The following is a 24280-nucleotide window of genomic DNA, read 5'->3' on the forward strand; positions in this document are numbered from 1 at the left end:
CGAATCTATGGAATTCACTGCCACAGAAAGCTCAGGAGGCCATGCCATTGAGCATATTTAAGACTGAAATAGACAGGTTCTTGAGTGTCATGGGGATTAAAGGTTATGGGAAGAAAGCAGGTGAATGGGGTTGAGAAACAGCCATGATTGAATGACAAAGCGGACTTGATGGGCTGAATGGCCTAATTTCTGCTTCTATGTCTTATGGTCTTATTGTCTAATTTATAAGTCGGAGCTACACAGACAAAGGTTATCATGAATCAATGAGAATGTGGAATTCAAAATACAACCCAGGTCTGCCATAATCTTATTGAATGGTGGACCAGGCTGAAGGTATACATTTTGAATAGAATAAATCAGAGAACTGCAGATACTGAAGATCTGAAATAAATCCAGAATTTGCTGGGAAAATGCTGCAGATCTGACAGTATCTGTGGAGAGAAAGCAGAGTTATGTTTCAAGTCGCGCGACTTTCTTCATGACTCTCCTTTTGGAAGAGTTTACTTCTGCTCTTATTTCATAGATTCACAGAAATGCATTGAGTTTAGGAGTTTGAAGATCATGTTGTGGCTGTACAGGAAATTGGTTATGTCACTTTTAGAGTATTGCATGCAAGTCTGGTCTCCCTGCTGTAGGTGGGACGTTGTGAAACTTGAAAGGACTCAGAAAAGATTTACAAGGATTTTGCCAAAGTTGGAGGATTTGAGCTATAGGCAGAGGCTGAATAAGCTGGACCTATTTTCCCTGGAGCGTTGGGAGATGAGGGGTGACCTTACATAAGCTTATAAAATCATGAGGGCCATGGATAGGATGAATAGACTAGTCTTTTCCCCAGGAGTGGGCAAGTACAAAACTAGAAGGCATAAGTTTGAGTTGAGAGGGGAAAGATATAAAAGAGACTTAAGGAGTAACTTTTTCACACAGAGGGTGGAGCAGGCATGGAATGAGTTGCCAGAGGAGTGGTGGAGGCTGGTACAATTACAAGATTTAAAAGACGTCTGGATGGGTATATGGCTAGGAAGGGTTTAGAGGGATAAGGGCCAAATGCTGGCAAATGGGACAAGATGAAATTAGGATATTTGGGCAACATGGATGAGTTGGACGTAAGGTCTGTTTCCATGCTGTACATCTCCATGACTCTATACATCATGCACCCATTGCCTATTTCATTTGAGGAGGTAGCTGTTTCAGTTTCTTAGAAAGGTTCAGATGATTCATCAATTTCTTTGTATAATGAACCGAACACATGCTAGGACATTGCTTCTGCTCTTGACTCCTATGTGAATACATCAGAATTCTCTGTCATGATCAGTGCAAAGCGATGGTGCAAATATGTGCCTGAGAAGTCACCTTTCATTGTTCTTGTGGCTTGTCCCAGCTGACTCTTTATGAAACCTACTATAAAGTATTTACAAAGGCCAAGGGAACCTTTTGGACTGATTGGTTAGAATTTGAGTCTCCTTTTCATAAAGAACATGATTTTTCTGTGACAGCACCAGTGTATTTGTTTAGCATCAATACATTCCGTCTTGCAGAAACATGTCAGAGTGCCGTTCATTGATCCTCTATGGTGCTGCATCAAGTTTGCATGAAATAATGTGATGTCTTGTAGGGAGAGTCTATAATTCAAGTGTAACCAAATATACTTCAGCAACTTTTCAGATATCAACACCTTTGTGATTCATTTACCTTAAAATTGGTACACTTGTTATATTGTTTTTCCCTTTTCTGCAACCTGTCAGGTTGGTCAGATGTTGCTGATCCCAGATAAATGTTCTTCCAGTTAGAAAGAGCAGTCTGGGAAAATGGGAGTGCCCTTTTGTTGGGGGCCTCATGCAACTGGTCCAACGAAACAATGTTTGAGAATACTGTCGTTTGGCAATGGCATGAGACTTTGCTGCTTTCACTTGGCAGATTCATCTCAACCCTTTCAGTGGGACACCTTTGAGAGTGACTTGAAGTGATTTCATGCTGCTAACTCCTACTGCATCATCGTCATGTCACATGTTGAAGTTGAACCCATACTTCACGAATTAGCTGACCTCTCTACGGAGAACAAGATCAGCATTCAGCACTGCTGATGCACACAGGAGTGATCTGCAGAACATGGAAATAAAACTGAACTTCTGCTTAAGAAACCAATAACACAGCATTAGGTAATGTCACCTGACAGCTACTTATTAGTCTTTTACAGTAGCAGGATGAATTTGACATCTCCTGTTCATTATTTTCTTGTTGGACTCTGTCCATCTCCCCATTTTGAACAACTACATGCAGTACCATTTAGCACAAAGAGCCAGAGTGTTGCTTTCCAAAGCATTTCCCCACTTACACATAATCTTCATGTCTCTGTAAAATTAAGCACACAGTTTACAGCTGCTCTCCCTTCAATTTGGTGATTAATTGAAAGAAAGATAAAAGTGCTCAAAAACACTGCTTGTTCCCTCTCTCAAATCATTGCACTTTCCACTGTAACGTAAGTTTAATTAAGGGGTTCACACCAACCATTCCATTCCTCTCACACTGTTCCAGTTATATTGACATGTACACTTCACTTTAATCATTTTGATAGTTTGAAACCACTAATGTTCTTTAGGCTCAGGAACATCAAGCCTGGATCATCTCTTCTCAATTTGACCACATGAGTGAAGAAAGCTCCTTGAAATTATTCATTAATAACTGTAGGAAATGGAGGTTTTCACTCACTTGCTGCTAATGTTCCTTTCGGTCGACAGAAGTGCTCAGAGCAGTGCTAAACCAACACTTTCTATAGCTGGTGTACCACTTTTTATTCATGCCTACGTTCCTCTTACAACCATTACAGAGAGGAAAATATGACCTGAGGAGGCAAACAATGTCAGGAATGTTGAACCTGCCTTGTTGCCATTTTAGTAATTGAGAGTACATCAACAATACTACTGCCTGTAAGGTTTAAGTTGGAGACAAGTATATAAATGTGTTTTCTGTTGACTGTGTACCATCTAGTAGTGGTTTTTGAAGTAAAGAAAATTAATTATTTACAAAACTATTTACTCAACAGACTTTTGGCTTTTGTAAATAAATCACTTCCCAGTCTCAACTTGCATTAGGAACTATTGTGAAGGTTCCATTTTCAAAGATGATGGATTTCTTAGTTTTTCTGCTACTAAGTTTAAAGAGTATAGAAACTTTACAGATATTCTAACTCCTGTTTGTCTGGTGGAGTGATTCGGCATGAAGATGACCCAGGCAACGTACCAGAGGACTTTCTCCTACCTTACTGCGATCTTCTATTTAACTCTGTTCTTCTGAGTCAGTTGGAAGGTAACCAACTGCTGCATGTTAAGCTCTGGTCTGTCATTTTAACCAGTGGCCTAAATTGGGCAGTGATTGTGATTTTCCTACCTGGTCAAGCTAACAAGCAGAGTTGATTAAAAAAAAGATGAGTAGGAGATCTGATTATGTGCCCCATACTTAAAGTTTAGACTTATCCTAATGCAGGAATCCCTCCTTCCTAATTGCAAGGTCATCCTGCAATCCCTTCCTTATGAGTGCCAGGAATGAATCCTTTGTTCCCTTGCAATAGGCTTTTATTACTCAATCTTCCTCCCAATCTGAGTGAGTGCTACTGGGTACTGGGGAAGATATAGCACTTGCTTAGGATTGTAAAGATGTGATGAGGCTAAGCAAGCTTACTTTCTAAATAGCAATCGGTGTAAGAATATACATTTCCTGCAAGGTAGGCCATCACATACAGGAAAGCCCATACATGATTTTTTTCAAACCCTCAGTTTTTTCAGGCAGCTGCAAAAGAGGACAAAAACAAAACAGACAAAAAGTGTGTTTGGCTCTGAAAACATAAAAGGACTACTTGCCTTTCGAGCACCAACAAATGTGCAGTCAATAAATGACCAGTGCACGCAGCTCATATCTACTGGAACCAGGATCACTAAGGTCCTGTCTGGATTATAGTATTGAAAAGTGCAGTGCTCGAAAAGCACAGCAGGTCAGGCAACATCCAAGGAGCAGGGGAATCGGACTTTCAGGCATATGTCCTCAGATGGATTCTTGCACGGATGGTAACTGGTGAATGACAGCTCCCCTCTGCAACCATGACTGATGATTCTGTTGCTCAGTCCCATGACTGAGGCCCTCAGGGCTTATGTGCGAAACGTCGATTCTCTAGCTCCTTGGATGCTGCCTGACCTGCTGTGCTTTTCCAGCACCACACTTTTCGACTCCAATTTCTACCTCTTTCTCATGGATTATAGTATCCAATGCAGCTCATTCTATCAAGCAGAAGGTAATGTTTGTTCTGCTCAATAACCTAATTTTCCTCTTCAGAAGACTGACGCTGTTCTTCCAGCTGTTAATCTTCAATTATAATCCCTTTTTGTCTGCTCAAGTCATGCAGAGTGCAGCCTGCTAGGATTATGTGATACAATCCATCTGGACTGTTCTGTACGGAACCCCATGACCAATTCAAGCAGCAGAACCTCACCTTCAGCGGGCCTATAGTTGGCTCCACTATGGGCCTAGTGGAAGAACAGGCTGCACTCAATCGACACTCAGCCTCAGACAGGGACTGAGCAACAGAACCATCAATCATGGATGCAGAGGGTAGCTGTCATTCACCAGTTACTATCCGTGCAAGGCAACTGGTCCCCAAATGCAGCAGGAACTCAAGAGTTCTAAAGATGAGGCATCTTTGAAGGTCCTTGAATATCTGGCACACACCTTTAATTTGGGAGAGTTGATAGACCTCTGTGACAGTGTGGCAGGACATCCTGAGTCTGCAGCAACACTTTTCCTCACTCATCTAGAGGAAATGGCACAGAGGATAAAAGATGCTGGTCTCTTAAATCTCTTGCGCACCTTGAGTGTACCTTTAGATATGCTCCCTTCATATGGAGATTGTTTGGCAGCTGCTGGAAGTTGCTGTGATCTGGGTTTGCTGGTGCATCTGTTGCTCCTCCATTTTCTGCGCCTTTGTTACTTCACAAAAACAATGACGATAACACTTGCTAAGGCTGGATCCAGTCATGCCACTTACAGTGAACCTGTGTGGGGAACATAAGAAATGGAACAAGTCCTTAGTAATGTGAGCAGTCAGTGACAAATGATAAATTTACCATACTCTGTACTGCAGGACAAAAATGATGAGCATGGATGTTATCCCAATGAACGCAGCACCGATCATTTTGCAAAGAGATTTCAATTATTGTTTAGAGACTGACACTGTCAGTTCCATACTGTCCACAAAAGGCATCATTGCATATGCTAGCTTGATACAAAATACTTACAGTCCAAGTTGAGAGGAAATCTGTTCCTTGCCCTGGTGCAGCTGAAACATTCCTGTATTAGCTTTGTGGTCCACAGTTGCCTCTTTTAAGGTCTCCTGAAATTACTTCTGCTTCACAGAAGTGACTTTGTTAATCTGCAATGGTGAACATTATGGTCAAGATCAGTTGGGACCAGACCTTGTCCCCCACCCAATTGTTTATTGCATGAATTTCACATATACATTGATATGATGCAAATGACTGCAACATGTATTCTGTAAATGCCCCTTCCTGCTCCTCAGAAGTGAAACAGCATGTTGGGACAGAAAATAACCACTGGTTCAACCCACTTGGACCATTATTTTTCATTCGCAGTTCCCATTTAGGATTTAAGAGAATACGTATATCCATGTCCCTGTCTACCAGATACTTTCTGGACAATCCATCATAGAGTCATAGAGTGATTCCACCTACCCCCTAGATTTATGATTGAAGCTCTTATTTTTATCCCCAAGCCCCATCAGTACAGCCCACCATTGCAATGCAGACATCCCTGTTGAAATCAATTTGGTGGAGACTGCCTATAAAGTACTTTCTTGCATAAGCCCATGTCCTCCTGTGCACTATATTATTCCCCTTTGTATGACCCTCTTTACTATCCTTGTCCCCTCACATTTCCAATCTCCACTTTCCTATGACAACACCATCCCCTGGTGACCCCCTTTGACTTTCATCTTGCTGACCCCCAGTACTGACTGTAGCCCAGCCCCCAGACTAACTTAGCCAACAGCCCAAAATGATAAGTGATCAGATTTCTGGCTGACAGTATACAAATCACTTGACTGTTTGCATTGGATTTGCACAACTCACTGCTACACAATCTCTGTATGTCATGATATAGACCCCTGAACCTGGCCAACTTAAGCAGATGACCGACCTGCCCAACCCCTAGACTATGATCACCCAATGCCCTTGACTTACTGTATGGGTCCCCCTGGTGGACAGCAGTCCCCTTTGACATATCTGAGAACTACACTCCTTTAACTTTGGAGCATGGCCTTTTGGTTGAAGACACACTGTGTGTTTGTCACATAGGCTGCTGTCACATTATTGTAGCTGTGAGATTGACATAACAAAGTGTTGTACGCCATCATGTCTCTTCAGCTAGAATTTACTTGAAGTCCACCACAAACTGCTGGATAACCCTTCAAACTAGCAGAGGAAGGAAGATAGCTGGCAACACTCCCCAGTTATAAACCATCAATAGTCAACACCAAGGCACCATGCTTATTGCAACATGGCATGAATGGTGGTGCCTAATAACACATAAAAGTACAGTTTCTTGGTATATTCTAATTCACTAAAGTTGCTGGATAAGTACTGTTTGATGTTTAGCTTAGTCAGTAAGCAGTTTTATCTCTTTGTCAGTCAGTGCACAATTTGTTGTCTCAAATGATTCATATCTCTCTCAGTCAGTGTTGTAGCTCACAGTCTCTTTTGCTCAGTTGACATGCACCCCTCTGCCCTTTGCCTGATCAATGCATTTCTCACTCTCTTTTGGTGTACAACTCTCCATCTCTTCATCATAGAATCCCTACAGCATGGAAGCAGGCCACTCAGCCCATCGAGTGCACACCAACCCTCCAAAAAGCATTCTATCCAGACCCACTACCTACTCTATCCCTCTAACCTTACATTCCTCATGACTAACCCACCTAGCCCGCACATCCCTGGACACAATGGCCAATTTAGCATGGCCAATTCACCTTACCTGCACATCGTTGGATTGTAGAAGGAAACTGGAGGAAGCTGCAAATGTGTTGCTGGTCAAAGCACAGCAGGCCAGGCAGCATCTCAGGAATAGAGAATTCGACGTTTCGAGCATAAGCCCTTCATCAGGAATAAGAGAGAGAGAGAGCCAAGCAGGCTAAGATAAAGGGTAGGGAGGAGGGACTAGGGGGAGGGGCGATGGAGGTGGGATAGGTGGAAGGAGGTCAAGGTGAGGGTGATAGGCCGGAGTGGGGTGGGGGCGGAGAGGTCAGGAAGAGGATTGCAGGTTAGGAGGGCGGTGCTGAGTTGAGGGAACCGACTGAGACAAGGTGGGGGGAGGGAAAATGAGGAAACTGGAGAAATCTGAATTCATACCTTGTGGTTGAAGGGTTCCCAGGCGGAAGATGAGGCGCTCCTCCTCCAGCCGTCGTGTTGTTGTGTTCTGCCGGTGGAGGAGTCCAAGGACCTGCATGTCCTCGGTGGAGTGGGAGGGAGAGTTAAAGTGTTGAGCCACGGGGTGATTGGGTTGGTTGGTTCGGGCGGCCCGGAGGTGTTCTCTGAAGCGTTCCGCAAGTAAGCGGAAACTGGAGGAAACCCACTCAGACACGGGGAGAAAATGCAAAAGCCACACAGTCACCCAAGGGTGGGATTGAACCCATGTTCTTGACACTCTGAGGCAGTAATGCTAACCACTGAGCCACTGTGCTGCCCTACCCTAGAAATATAAATGATTTGGATGTGAATATAGGAGGTATGATTCGTACATTTGCAGATAACACCAAAATTGGAGGTGTAGTGAGCAGCGAAGAAGGTTACCTCAGAGTATACTGGGATCTTGACCAATGGGCCAAGGAGTGGTAGATGGAATTTAATTTAGATAATTGTGAGATGTTGCATTTTGGAAAGTCAAATCAGGACAGGATTAATACACTTAATGGTATGGTCCTGGGAGTGTTGCTGAACAAAGAGACCTTGGAGTGCAGGTTCACAATCCCTTGAAAGTGAAGTTGCAGGTAGACAGATAGTAAAGAAAGCATTTAGTATTCATTGGTCAGTGCAGGTTAGGCCACGTTTGCAACATTGTGTACAATTCCTGTCTCCCTGTTATGGAAAGGACGTTGTGAAATTTGAAAGGCTTCAGAAAAGATTTACAAGGATGTTGCTGGGGTTGGACAATTTGAGCTATAAGGAGCGGCTGAATAGGCTGTGGCTATTTTCCCTGGACCATCAGAGGCAGAGGGGTGACCTTACAGAGGTTTATAAAATCATGAGGAGCATAGATAGATTGAATAAATAAGGCCTTTACCCTGGGGTGGAAGAATCCAAAACAAGAGAGCAATGGTTTAAGGTGACAAGGGGAAAGAATTAAAAGGGAGCTAAGGGACAACATTTTCACGCAGAGGGTGATGCTTGTATGGATTGAGCTGCCAAAGGAAGTGTTGGAGGCTGGTCCGATTACAAGATTTAAAAGGCATCTGGAGAGGTATATGAATAGGAAGGTTTAGAGGGATATGGGCCAAATGCTGGGAAATGGGACTAGATTTATTTGATTGGCACAGACAAGTTATACTGAAGGGTCTGTTTCCATGCTGTACAGCTCAAAACCCTAATTGACTTGTAGCTCTGTCTCCTTTCATTCTTGAATAGAGGAGTCAGTGTGCATATTTTTCTGTCTCTCTTTCCCATTCTCTTGCTTTCTCTCTCTTTTCCTCTTCTGCCCATGTCAACCACTGTGTACCTCTATCTAAGTTGGTATAGAATTTTCTCTTTCATGTGGTGTCAATTTGTAATTCTCGCTCTCTGTCTCTCATATTTGATTCATACCTCATTCTGATTATGAAGTAGTCTGTTTTTCTTACTCTTATCACACTAAATCATCTGAGATAATATTGAAAGTTACTCTTAAGAAATCTTTCTGTCACACTTTCTTCAACCCGTGTGGGCGGCACGGTGGCACAGTGGTTAGCACTGCTGCCTCACAGCACCTGAGACCCGGGTTCAATTCCCGACTCAGGTGACTGACTGTGTGGAGTTTGCACGTTCTCCCCGTGTCTGCGTGGGTTTCCTCCGGGTGCTCCGGTTTCCTCCCACAGTCCAAAGATGTGCGGGTCAGGTGAATTGGCCATGCTAAATTGCCCGTAGTGTTAGGTAAGAGGTAAATGTAGGGGTATGGGTGGGTTTCGCTTCGGCGGGTCGGTGTGGACTTGTTGGGCCGAAGGGCCTGTTTCCACACTGTAAGTCTAATCTAGTCTAATCTAATCTAATCAAACTCACAAAGCCTATTGAAATAGGTAACTTGTAAAGATGCACTTGTTCTACAAACACCTAAAGGATGACTTCTATTAAACATTCAAATTGATTATTACGCTGCAGAACTCTGCATTGGCTGACAAATTGCAGGATGGAATTATTCAACCATAAAATACATTTGTTATCTACAATCACTACTGGTCGAGATCGTTGGTACAAAAGGAACTATCAATAATTTGATCTTTAATAAGCTAAGTCTTCAATGCTTTTAACTAAGGCTGCACTTCTGATAAATTATTTTCTTATTATTCAGCTTGATTTAATTTCAGCCAATTTTAAAGTGAATTAAATACAGATCATGTATTAAACCGTTGACATGTAATGATATATTTCTTACATTAATTGTAGGCATCACGATGTCAAGATATTCTAGCTACTTCTCTCAACATTAATAAGTGCTCATGTCCAACATTTCAATTCCCAATTTAAACAGGAGCTCACATCCAAGGCACACATTAATCTTTTTCATGTTGAACATGTCAGAACCACCAAGAATCTATGTGACTAGAAAATTTCAGATCTTTACGACATTCCAATATTGTAAGATGGTAGAGAGATCAATTGGGGCTATTAAAGAATAGCAACCCAAAACGGAGGAGGATGGAGTTATCTATTTACTAGCATTTTTAAATAGCATCAGTGCCAACTAAAAAATTGAATGCATAGTGGTGGTTACTTCTGAACTCAAAAGGTAGCATCATATGCAACAAGCAAATGAAGCTTTTGCAAAAATTAATTGGATTAGAATTAGGTCCATTCAAATATATGTTAAATTTAGGAAAAGAGGTGTGTACCCCCTCACAAATTAAAGTGGAAAAATGGTTCAGATAATGAGAAAAGACAAAGAAATTGGTATTAATATATTCTGTTCCCAGCGTCCACAAAATGGAAAGGCTACAGGACAGCTGGGATTGAGTCTGGAAAAGACCAGCATGAATTACTGATTTGCTGTTATTGAAACTAATTTGCTTGCCATTCAGTTGGACTAAAATAATCTTAAGAATCACAAGGGAGGGTCCATGTTTGTAAAATACTTCTGAATGTGAAATATTTGCATTAGGAAAATGTGAAGAAGTTGTGCTTCTTTTCTTTAAAAATGGAAATATGTTAATGTAACTTAAAATGTTTCAAGCTTGAGAATAAATTGCCAAAATTGATTCAAATAATTCTTTAATTTTTAAGTTTCAAATGGGAAGGGCTCATGTGAAAAAATCTAAAATCAGGAAGGTAAGCCATTAACCAAATGGTAATAGAGGTGTGTGAGAAATTTACCAGTGAGAACTTTAAAATAGATAGTATTAGTCATTTCAAGATGCATATTTCTGAAAAGGGAAAAGATTGAGGTATGTGCTGAGAAGGCTGAAAAGGAGAATTTCAAAAAAGGACATGTCTTGGTTTTAAACTTTTTTTTACATTCCTGTCAATTTGTTTTTTGCATTTTCAGTTTCAAAAAAAAAGGTGACTGTTAGTTTCCTGTTTGTCTCAGTTGCTGATTTGATATTGTACCATGTGATCCAAGCTGCAGTGAAATCAACCATATCATTCCAGTAAGGTGACATGTTCAAGCATGTTCTCAGCCATGTTCCTGCCCATTTTTTGAAATGCTTTGCACAACACGCCATTGTCTTCAAATCACTGTCTGTGTTAAATGTGGCTCAGTAGGTAGCTCTTGCCTTGGTAAACTGAAAGGTTCCACTCCAGGATTTACACATAAAAGTGACATACTAGTGAAGGAATGCTAAATTGCTAGAGATGCAGCTTTTCAGGTGGAAGTTTAATTTTAGATGCTCTTGTCCTTCTCAGGAAGATGCAAGACATCCTCTGGTGCTATTTTGAAGAAGGACAAAAGATATGATATTCTGGCCAGGACTTGTTCTCAGCTAGAATCACAAGTACAGATTATTGCATGATTGTCTCACTGCTGTTTGTGAGTGCTTGCGATACACCGACACACTACAAACAACTGCAATTTGAAAGTAGTTCATAGACTGTGAAGTGCTTTTTGATGAGCACAAGATATGTCAAGGACTAGATTTTGCAAGAACTTCTTATCATCAATTGAAAAATATAAACAATAATTTATATTATTAAGAACAATTTAGTTCTTTCGCCATATCTTGGTTTAGCTGTATGATGGAGCAACAACAGTTATAAGAAAAAGAACTGACAAGTTTGTCCCAATTCAGACCAGATTGTCTCCTATTTCCAAGTTGCAGCATTACTTTAACAGCCACCATCAGAAGGAAATCAAGGGCCAAAATTCTCTGTGCTTTCAGATGCAACAGCTTAGTACTGGTATAGTAACAGACAGAAAGGCATTTTTGAATGGGTTTCATTGCACCACCATCTTTGTAGAGTTGTGTTATATTATTAAACTAATAGATTAAATCTATGTCAGTCAAATTAAAAAGCAGCTACAGAGCTACAGCATCGTTATCTGAAAAGTGTAAAAATGAAATAGTGTGTGAGGTAGCTCTAGAAGAACCTTTTGAGGTTCTGAATCACAAATAATTCCATCCCTCAATGAACTCTTGCAAAGTATTTCTGTGCTGATAGAATCTATGTAAAGCAGTGACCAAGTTATAAAATTCACCTATACAACATCGAGAAGTATTTAATCCACTTCCATTGTTTAATCTATGGAAGACCAAACTCCTCGACATTGTAGGTCTTGCAAATATCTAGTTCATGATCTATTTGTTTTAGTAGATATTTCTTCTACTTTTTAGGAACTAAAATCATCCAATTGCAATTGCAATTGGTGGCACAGAAGTTAGCACATTGCCTTACAGTGTCAGGGACCCAGGATCGATTCCAACCTCGGGCAACTGCCTGTGTGGAGTTTGCACATTCTCTCCATGTCTGCATGGGTTTTCTTCCACAAAACAAAGATATACAGGTTAGGTGGATTGGCCATACTAAAACTAAATTGTCCCACAATGTCCAGGGATGTGTGGGTTAGGTGGGTTAGTCATGGTAAAACCCCATGTGGGTTATGGCAATGGGATGCTGGAGTGGAGTGTAGGGTCAGTGCAGACTTGATGGGCTGAATGGCCTATTTCTTCACAGTAGGACCTCTATGCTTCTATGATAAAGTTCAATTGTGGAAAATGGATAAACGTGATTGGAATACCTTCAACTTTAGTCCACTTACAAGGTTGGGAGAATGTTGCTTAAGAGGTTAACAGCTGGGAAGATAGGATAAGAAATAAGGACCCATGGTGTTTGAGACAAGGTGTTAGCATGGACAGAAGCTTGGCTATTTGACAGAAAGCAAATGTGGAGATAAAAGGGGCCTTCTCAGGATGGCAGCTGGGACAAGTGGTGCTCCTCAAGGCTCAGTGTTCAGACTGCAACTTTTCTCTTTATACATCAAGGATGTAGGAACTGATGAAGGAACTGAGGGCATTCTGGCTAAATTTGCAGATGATACAATGATAGGTAGAGGGGCAGGTAGCAATGAGGAGGCAGGGAGGCTGCAGAAGGATCTGGATAGGTTAGGAGAGAGGGCAAAGAAGTAGCAGAACGGAGTGCAACATGGGAAAGTGTGAGGTCATGCACTTTGGTAAGAAGAACAGAGGCATGGACTATTTTCTAAATGGGGAGAAAATTCAGAAATCTGATGTAAAAAGAGATTTGGGAGTCCTAGTCCAGGATTCTATTAAGGTAAACTTGTAGGTTGAGTCAGTAGTTAGGAAGGCAAAAATAATGATGGCATTTATTTTGAGAGGACTTGAATATAAAAGCAAGGATGTACTTCTGAGGCTCTATAAGACTTTGGTCAGACCACATTTGAAGTATTGTGCGCAGTTGTGGACTATATATCTTGGGAAGGATGTACTGGCCCCTGAGCATGTTCAGAGAAGATTCATGAAAATAGTCCCAAGAATGAAAAGCATGGGGGGAGTTGAAGGCCTAATGGTATTATCACTGCACTGTTAATCCAGAGACCCAGGAAATGTTCTGGCGGACCTGGGTTCAAATCCTGCCATGGCAGATAGTGGAATTTGAATTCAACAAAAAAGTCTGGAACTAAGAATCTAATCATGATCATGAATCCATTGGCAATTGTTAGAAAAACCTATCTGGTTCACTAATGTCCTTCAGAGATGGAAACTGCCATCCTTACCTGGTCTGGCCTACATGTGACTCCAGACCCAGAGCAATGTGTTTGACTCCTAACTGCCCTCTGGGCAATTAGGAATGGGCAATAAAATGTTGGTCCAGCTATCAATGTCCTCATCCCATGAATGAATAAAAAACATAAGGAATGTTTGAGGACTCTGGGTCTATACTCGATGGACTTTGGAAGGATGAGGGGGGGATCTAATTGAAGCATACAGAATACTGAATGGTCTGGACAGGGTAGATATTGGGAAGATGTTTTCATTGGTGAAAGAGACTAGGAACTGAGGGCATAGCATTAGAGTAAAGGGAAGACCTTTTAGAATGGAGATAAGGAGAAACTTCTTCAGTCAGAGAATAGTGATTGTATCAAATTCATTACCACAGAAGGCTGTGAAATATATTTAAGACTGACATAGATATGTTCTTGAATATCAAGAGAACCAAGGGTTACAGGAAGAAAGTGGGAGAATGGAATTGAGAAACATGTCAGCCATGATTGAATGGTGGAGCAGACTCAATGGGCTGAATGGCCTAATATCTGCTCCTATGTCTTATGTTCTTAAGTTAGGTGAGCTTGGTGACTGAGCTGCATCATATCAAGCAGGTGGATTGTTTGTTTTGAGAGTTAAAGTTAAATTAGTGAAAAAAGCATTCTACAAATTTGAAATGCTGTCAAACTGCTTTTCTTTATCAGATCAAAGAAATTGCAAATAAAGGAGAATTAACCTAAAAGTTAGGTTAAGGATAGCGCAAAGCATCCAACATCATCATGAAGATGGGTGGAGCTTAAGAAAGTACTGTGATTTCAAATTATTTTGTGCGTTTGTTGCAGTCTAAAGCTCAAAGTATACTGAAGCAGAAGGAAGTGCTAAGTAGCACAAGTTCTACTTTTAGCAGACTCCATGTACTTAGGGTTGAGAAGAAGTCCCAGGGAATGAAAGCTTCATCTTTTTGAAAAAAGGATTACCTCAAAAAGAAGCCCTGAGAGCCGTGCTTAGTTCAGTGTAGCTGTGAGTGGGGCAAAGGAAGCCCACAAGCATCATATGCTTAATGCAACTGAGAAAGAGTGGAGTTCAGAGAAATTGAGCAGCCACTCAGTAAAGCTTGCTGTTTGACAAACCTCAAATTCTGTCTGTAATTAGACACATGTAAGTAATATCAAGAAACCCAGGTATCTTGGACTTGGGAGATGAGATTGAATGACAAGGTGTGAGCTGTCATTGAGGCAGTCTGAGGTGGAGAGGTTTTGAGGCCATTTCCAAGTCTAGAACATTGAAAGTGAAGAATTGAAACCCATTGAAAAAGGAGATAAAGTATCAATACAATTTATTGAGCCACACTCTTATGAAAGTCTAGTTGGGATCTGTCTTGATTGCATCAATTTGTTCAAAGTGCAGTCTATGGGATGTTTGACCACAGATTTTTCTGGTCACTCATATCTACCTCATATTAATTATGAAAGAAACCTAAGTTGTATATATATTTTGCTTAGTTTAGAAGCATTGACTCACTTATTCACTACTATTAGCCGTGATGACCTATGTTTGTTTTGTTCAAGTGTGTAAAATAACAATTTTCAGCAGGTTTAAATTCAAACCTGGAATTCTGTTGTTTATTTTCTTACTCTTGGTTCTTCCACACATTCTGTTCTTTAAAAGATTAAGGTCCAGCATCCCAAATCATAATAAAAATCCAATTTGTCATAGCTGACCGAAAGAACTCACGGAAATATGATAAAATAAAAACCTTGAAAACACCTCAACCCAAGTTCTGCCAAACATGTGAAGATATTTCAAAGTCTTCTCAGATGACAAACAGCTGAGTCACTGCAAATATGTGTCACATGATTATTCTTTTGAACTACATATTTGTTATAAGGACTGCTGAGAGAGAGAGAGAGAAAATAATTATTTATCAATTATTTTACTTCCTTGGTGATACGCCATTTGGCGCCATGACAATTGAATGACATTCACTGTGAGAGATGCCCTTTGACATCCTGACAATGGAAGGGTTTTGCTGCCAAGAAGTGCCAGTAAAGGTCATAGTGTGCATGATTAAGTTCTCTGAGGAAATCAAATGCAATCACTTTCAAAATATTTGAATAATTTCAGGTTCACATGCGAATTGATCCAAACACAGAATTAAAGCTTAGGACACAGTCCAGAAATGATCTTACTCAACTGTATGAATTAACATGATAATAATTAATGTTTGCTACAGTTGAATTAACTCTTTAAGCACAGGACTTTTGACTCCGCCATGAGTTTTTCAAATTTCTATTCAATGTAAATACTATTCCTGCACTTCTTTTCAAAAAAAGATATCAGTGTCCAAAAATGGAAAAACTTCTTTGCACATCATGTAATATTATATTGATATTCTGTTAAATGCAATGGAAGTCTAATACTCAATGTGGTACTCACTAATTACTTACAATTCAAAATGGGTCATGTTAGGACTAAGACAGTCGAGGAATGTATTTGAGTATCATTGAAAAATACTATACTCTTCTTGACAAAGACTTCCACATCAACAAGAGGGTCTGTGAAGAAATCGCCACCATCCCCAGCAAGAAACGTCTCAACAAGTATGTGACACACTTAATGCAGTGTATCCAGCATGGACCAGTCCAAGGCATCTCTATCAAACTACAGGAAGAAGAATAAGTAAGGATGGACTACTATGTCCTTGAAGTCCCTGCTCTGGACCTGGACATGATTGAAGTGGACCCAGATACCAAGCTTACACTGACTTTGCTGGACCTTGACAGCTTGTCCATCAACAGGTCACATGGTCTTTCATGGGAATGGCTTTCCAGTCTCTAAGAATCTAAAATTATTTATTCACCATGGGTCTAAAATTTGAAAAAAAGACAAAAGTACAAAACAATTTTTTTTAAAAACCCAAATTGCTTGGCTTATTTTTATGGACATAGTTTTTAGAATGAGTGAAGTTGCCTTATTCACAATCCCAATGGTTTTTGGTCAAAGTCCATGTATTTCAAATCGTTAGACTTGCACCAAGCATGGTGTAAAATGACCAAAATGATTGAAATTCCAACCGTATAAAACATTCTGCACTAAGGAAAATCTACAAACTTCACATTAACATTAACACTGAACAGTCTTGAACCTTTCACAAAATGTATGTAATTAGATATTTGAAAAATACTTACTTCTAATTATTCCTATTTCTGAATTTTGTGATGCTATAATGTGCAAAAATGTTTATAATCAGAGGGCACTTGTTCAGACACATGAATGCTTGCCAAATCCCTTTGCTGGAATTAGAATAATAGAATTAGAGAATGGTTAAAACACAGAAGGAAGTCATTCAGCCATTATGTCTGAGCAGGTACTCTGCATGCACCTAGTCCCTCTTCTCTCTCCTCTGCTTTTTCCCCCTAGCCCTGTAAATGATTTCTCTTCAGATAAATCTCTTGAAGGTCTCAGTTGAATCATCCTCCACTATAGTCTTGGACTGTGCATTCCAGATCCTACCACTCATTTTTCCTAATGTTGTACTCCAATTATTGTAAATCTGTGTCCTGTCATTTTCAATCCTTCTGTCAATGGGAACTGTTTCTTCCATCTATGCTGTCCAGCCCTCTCAAGATTTTGAATAGGTCTTACAAATCTTCTGTTAGTTTACTCTTCACCAAGGAAGACTCTCCAAGGTAACCAACTAATTGATGTTCCTCAGTCCTAGAACCATCCTCATAATTCTTTTCTGCTCCCTCTGTAATGCCTACGTATCTATGATAAAGTGTGGTGCCCGGAACTGGATGCAATACATCAGTTCCAGCTAAGCCAGTGTTTATACAGCTTCATCATAACTTCCTTCCTTTTGTACTTTTTGCCCCTGCTCAGAAGATTCAGGATTGCATAAACGTTTTTAACCAGCTTGTCACCTTTCACCTTCAGAGATTTGTGCACCATAAAGCCCCAGTTCTGTCTGCTCCTGCAGTGATTTTAGAATTGTACCTTCTCCTCATTCTTCTTACTAATGATAATTTGAAAATTAAAATGACGAAATGTGATGTTGCTCACATTCTGCTTTTCAACTTGCGAAACAACTTAACAAAACCGTTAAAATCAGGACATTTTAAAAAAAAGCTAATGTATCCCTCAAAATGATCCAACATCCCATGAATGAATAAAAAAAATGCAAGCAGTTACATTTTATCCTGCAGGGCGTTCATTATTTTAATCATTTTGACAACATTTTTTCAGAGGGGAGTCCATCACTTTTGATGATGTTTAGTTGGTTCCGAACTCCTGTCCCGCTGCAACGTAATTTGCCCTGAACTTGGCCCCAAACTATTCAATGTTGTTCACCTTCATGATGGAAAGATGTTTTTGACAATGTATTTGATCAGATTTGCATGTTTAATGCTACAGTAACCTGTGTCAAAATAAAATTGTGTCAAAGAATGCTGGACAACAATTTAATCCAGTCTTACTTCTTTGGATGCACCAAGGGAAAATGCATGTGAAATTACGCACACAGCTCTGCATATTTCACTGATGTCCCGTTGCACCTATGTGCCCTCATATCTTATGATACAAATTGAACTTAAAATGGGCAGAAATCAGTGTAAACAATCAGGTACTCAAGAAATGTGAAACCCACATCAACATATTTAGTCATTGAGACTGAAAACTTAAAGTTTTAACTCATTTAACCTTTATTCATGTGCATCAGACACAGCATTCAAGAACCAGTATTCGGGAAAGCGCTTTAGTTTTTAATGTGACATCTACTTGGCAATAAAAATGCATTAGGAAACAGGTAACACACAACATGTCACAGTGAGGACACATATATAAAACATTGCAATGAAAGGATTAGTCAAATTATTTTGTTTCCTGCTGCACCTAAGAATCCATGCTCAATGTTGAGACACGTCTGAAAAGTGCAATCATGGGACATGCATATTTCAGAGGAGTCAGCATAGCTCCTTTTATGGACACAGATTCTATTGGATAGAAAGCTTAATGGAGAGACATTAAATTGAAAAGACTTGGGTATACTGTCGTTACGACTGCAAATGACGCAAGAAGAATCTATGATCCTTTAAGCCACGTCACTGGATGCAAATGCAGTGGAAAATTCAGAGTCTACAATACGTGCATAATAAATTATTTTGTTTTAGAAGGAAGAGTGCAGAAAGCAAAGCACAACAATTCAAAAAGTAAAATTAAATTCAATCTTGCTCACAATTCATTTTTACATAGAATTTAAGGCACAGAAACAGGTCACTCCATCCACTTCATCTATGCTGATGTTTATTCCTATACTCATTCCTCTTCAACTAACCAGATCTGCAAAACCATGTAGCTTTTGCATCCTCTTCACTAAAAGTCTTCTTTTACACTGTTGTCTGAAAATATTAGTTGTTGAAATTGTGACATTTAAAGTAATAATAAAATCATTATAATTTCATTACCCTGAAGACATTTATCTCTGTTTGGAGAGTCCTTTCTCAAGATGTTCACTGAATCAAAGTGTAAAATGGAAATAGATCAAGTAATTAAATCTAGTGCAAAGAGAGATTGAGAGCATGCAAACCCAGGAGCAGGCAATGTTTCAAAGTAACTGGCATTAAAGAGTCTGACCATTGCAACTTGGTTCTGTAATCTCGTTGCCTTCTTCAAGCTTTCTTAGAGAATATCAAGATTTCTTTTCTATTTCTTGAACAACCAAAAGCTTAAATGTTTCCTGCATAAATGAAAATTGAAGGTGTCATGTAAGTGGAATCTTTTCTTAATCAAGAATAATCACCTGATGAAGGAGCAGTGCTCCGAAAGCTTGTGATTTCAAATAAACTTGCTGGATTATAACCTAGTGTCGTGTGACCTCTGACTTTGTCCACCCTTGGATTTAAGCATCATTTCTCTTTGTGAATTATTGGGCACAATCTAATCAGCACTTATTACCTTTGCTACAATATAATTTTAGAACTGGACGTAATTTTAATCTTCATTACCATATGTGCCACTACTTACCATTTGTCTTGGCTGAAAAACTTACTTGACAATTTTGGAGGAGCCATTGGAGTTTCCCTTGTATGTTAGTAATTTGTATTACTCCACAGTCTGCGTGTATCTTCGTATCAGTGTGCACAGAATGTTACTCTTTTTTTATTCAGGAATCTGGTTGTTAAAATTCTTATAGATCAGAGTAAATTTTTAGTGTATACCAAGAATAACCATGAGGCTGGAACAAAGTTGTATATAAATGAATGTTGATACTTGCTGTTACACAGTGAAAAATAGAAAATCAAGGTTAGATTTATCAGAGATAAGCTTTTAATACCCACATTAGAAATGTTTCTAAAATCCTAATTGTGCTTGTTAGCAAATCTTTTAATTAGGTACATTTTTGCCAGAAAATATGTCATGAGAAAAAAAATCAGAATCTAAAACAAATTAACCTAGGATGTGAATTTTCAGTAAGCATTGTTTATCACCATGCTTCGTGAAAATGGCCTTGACAATAACTCACATCAATACCACGATGGGTGGAAGAGATTTGTGAGGAAAAGAATTAACAGGAAATGCATCCTGCATGAGCTACTGTTTTTAACAACAGCATATGGTGTGTCATATGAGCAGGCCTTCTATGAGAAGGAAACATTTCAGGAACATGTCTAAATCAGGTTCCTCCGGTACGGTGCAGAGTTTGATTTAAATTTAACCATTTCTCATTATGGCTTTAAGAGGTTTATTTTGTCCTGGTGTTTGAGGGGGTTTGGTCTGGTCCATAACATGGTTGGATTAATGAATTTCCATGGTTATATAATAGAATGTAGTCATACAATAATATGATAGAATAGTGTATATATAGAACTCTTCTCATTTCTCCCCTTACCTGAGCTTAAGCTACAAACAAGTCATCTCTGTCTAATAAGAGACCAGTGGTCTGGCATGACTATGACAACTTTACTTTTATATGCGTATGTTATAGAATAAACTGGGGAAGAATTTTGCCAACTGGTTTAAATGAAGAGAAATCTTAGCCGGCTGTGAGGTGATTTCAAAGTAGGGAACTTCTTAATAGTTTTCAAGCAGAAAGTGAGGTCTGCAGATGCTGGAGATCAGAGCTAAAAATGTGTTGCTAGAAAAGCGCAGCAGGTCAGGCAGCATCCAAGGAACAGGAGATTTGTTTTGGGCATAAGCCTGAAGAAGGGCTTATGCCCGAAACGTCGAATCTCCTGTTCCTTGGATGCTTCCTGACCTGCTGCGCTTTTCCAGCAACACATTTTCAACTTCTTAATAGTCTTTGCTTTTGAGAGCCTGCCTCTTTCCCATCTTCTTAGCCTGAATGCACAAGTGACTAATGCCCTATTTGTCAGAGCGAATGAATCCGTTTTCTTTTTCCATAGATGTCATCATGGCTCCTTCATAGCACCTTCCAAATCTTCGACCTTTGCTGCCTGAAAGCACAACAGCAGCAGATACTTGTGAATATCACCAATTGTAAGTTACCCTCCAACCACATGCCATTCCGGTTTGAAAATATACTGCTGTTCTTTCACTGTGATTGGGTCAAAACCCTCTATCCGCCATAACCAGGGGCTCCAAGCCCTCCGTTTCTTCCTCTCCCAACATCCCTAACAGTACCCTTCCACTGACACTCTCATTCATTTAGCTGAACTGGTCCTCACCCTTAACAATTTATCCTTCAAATCCACCCACTTCCTCCAGACCAAAGGGGTAGCCATGGGCACCTGTATGGGCCCCAGCTATGCCTGTCTCTTTGTTGGCTACGTAGAACGGTCCATCTACCATAATTACACCGGCACCACTCCCCACCTCTTCATCTGCTACATTGATGACTGCATCGGCGCCACCTCATGCTCCCGCGAGGAGGTTAAGCAATTCACCAACACATTCCACCCCAACCTTAAATTTACCTGGACCATCTCTGACACCTCCCTCCCCTTCCAGGACCTCTCCATCTCTATTAATGATGACCGACTTGACACCAACATTTTTTACAAACCCACTGACTCCCACAGCTACCTGGATTACACCTCTTCCCACCCTATCTCTTACAAAAATGCCATCCCGTCTTCCCAATTCCTCCGTCTCTGCCATATCTGCTCCCAGGAGGACCAGTTCCACCACAGAACACACCAGATGGCCTCCTTTTTTAGAGATTGCAATTTCCCTTCCCAAGTGGTTAAAGATGCCCTCTAACGCATCTCGTCCACATTCTGCACCTCTGCCCTCAGACCCCATCCCTCCAACCGTAACAAGGACAGAAACGTCCTGGTGCTCACCTTCCACTCTACCAACCTTCGCATAAACCAAATAATCATTTCCACCACGTCCAAGCGGACCCCACCATCAGGGACATATTTCCCTTCCCACCCCTTTCCGCCTTCCGCAAAGACCGTTACCTCCGTGACTACCTGGTCAGCTCCACGCCCTCCTACAACCCACCCTCCAGTCCTGGCACCCTCCCCTGCCACCGCAGGAACTGCAAAACCTGTGCCCACACCTCCTCCCTCACCTCCATCCAAGGCCCCAAAGGAGACTTCCACATCCATTAAAGTTTTACCTGCACATCCACATCCACCAATATCATTTATTTTATTTGTTGCTCCTGATGCAGTCTCCTCTACATTGGGGAGACTGGACGCCTCCTTGCAGAGCATTTTAGGGAACATCTCTGGGACACCCGCACCAATCAACCACACTGTCCTGTGGCCCATAATTTCAACTCTCCCTCCCACTCAGCCGAGGACATGCAGGTCCTGGGCCTCCTTCACCGCCACTCCCTCACCACCCGCGCCTGGAGGAAGAATGCCTCATCTTCCACCTCAGAACACTTCAACTCCAGGGCATCAATGTGGACTTCAACAGTTTCCTCATTTCCCCTACCTCCACCTCACCCCAGTTCAAACTTCCAGCTCAGCACTGTCCCCATGACCTGTCTTGCCTGCCTATCTTCCTTTCTACCTATCCACTCCAGCCTCCTCTCTGACCTATCACCTTCATCCCCACCCCCATTTACCCACTATACTCTTTGCTACCTTCCCCCACCCTCCTCCTTGACCTATCACCTCCATCCCCACCCCCATTCACCTACTGTACTCTATGCTACTTTCTCCCTACCCCCACCCTCCTCACATTTATCTCTCCATCCTGCAGGCACTCTGCCTGTATTCCTATGAAGGTCTTTTGCCCGAAACATCGATTTTCCTGCTCCTCGGATGCTGCCTGAACTGCTGTGCTTTTCCAGCACCACTCTAATCTAGAATCTGGTTTCCAGCATCTGCAGTCATTGTTTTTAACCTACAAAATCCTGGAACACCTTTCCTAAAAACACAGTGGGAATACCAAAAACAAAAGTACTTCTGAGGTTCAATAAAGCTATTACATTCTCAGAGCAATCAGGAACGGGCTACAAATGCTGGACAAACCAATGATGGCCGCATTGCATGAAGTAAATTTTTTTTGAAAACTTGAGAAGTGACTGATCTCATTCTTATCAGCAGCACTCAATGCAGCCATCAATATACTCAAAGATAAGCTAGTAGATTATGACAATAGAAAAAGCTTTCATTTCATCAACGTATACTTACTATGTGATCACCTCATAAGGAGTATGCAATAAAAACAGAAAGTGCTGGAGAAACTCATGTCTGATATGACTCTTATTTGAAACTAAATCAGGCTGAAAAGTCACGGTTTTTATGCTGTTGAAAAAGGGGAGGAGGAGCAAGTGCAATAGATGGATCAGCAAGTGGAAAACTGCCTAGGGAATTGGGAAAGGGAAGGCTAATGGTAGTAGAGAAGGTATATTGAAGACGAATAAGAAAACAGGTCAGCTTTGCTGAGAGCAAACCCGTGCAAATGAGTAACTGAACAGTTGGGTAGGGAAAGAGGTAAATCAAAATGGAGATCAGAGTTCATGGTCTGAAGCTAATGAATGTAAGTTCAGATCTGAAAACTATAAAGTGGCTGAATAAAAAATAGTATGCACTTTCTCCAGCTTGCACTGAGATATACTGGAGCACCGCAGCAATGTTCACTCACACATGGAATGTGAGTATCACTGCCTAGGCTAGCATTTATTGCCAATTCCTAATTGCCCAGAAGGTGGTGATGAGCTACCTCCTTGAACTGATGCAGTTTTTGAGATGTAGGGACATTTATAGTGTTGTTATGAAGTGATTTCTGGGGTTTTGACCCTGAATCAGTGAAGGAACCCCTATGTAGTTCCATGTCAAAGTGTTGTGTGACTTCAAGGAAAGTTTGTAGGTCATGGTATTCCCATGCATCTGGTACCCTATCTTTCTCTGTGGTAAAAATTGTGGGTCATAGCCTGGCATTTGTGTGGCCCAGATGTTACTTGCCACCGTTCAGGCCAAGCCTGGATACTACCTATATCCTGCTAGACATGGATACGGATTGCTTCAGTATCTGAGGATTTGCAAATAGATGAACCTTATGTAAATATCAGTTAACATTCCCAATTTTGGTCTGATAATGGGGGGGGAGGGGGAGATAATTGCTAAAACAGCTAAAGATGGTTCAGCCAAGGACATTAACTACACTTATGTGATGGAAAGGAATTTGGAGCTTCTAACAGTATTATCCAAAGCTCCAGGTTACAACATAAATGTAAATGTTGTCACAGTGACGTGGACTCCCTCATAGATCCATAATATATGACCACCACATAAATTCCTCTGTGCTTCTTTAAAAAATATGTATATTTTCTCCTAGACCTTTAGGTTTTACAAACAATTGTGAATGAGACATTATCACATGTCTTCCATTTTTCGTTTGTTG

Source organism: Hemiscyllium ocellatum, chromosome 22 (genome assembly GCF_020745735.1).
Source record: "Hemiscyllium ocellatum isolate sHemOce1 chromosome 22, sHemOce1.pat.X.cur, whole genome shotgun sequence".
Taxonomy (NCBI): domain Eukaryota; kingdom Metazoa; phylum Chordata; class Chondrichthyes; order Orectolobiformes; family Hemiscylliidae; genus Hemiscyllium; species Hemiscyllium ocellatum.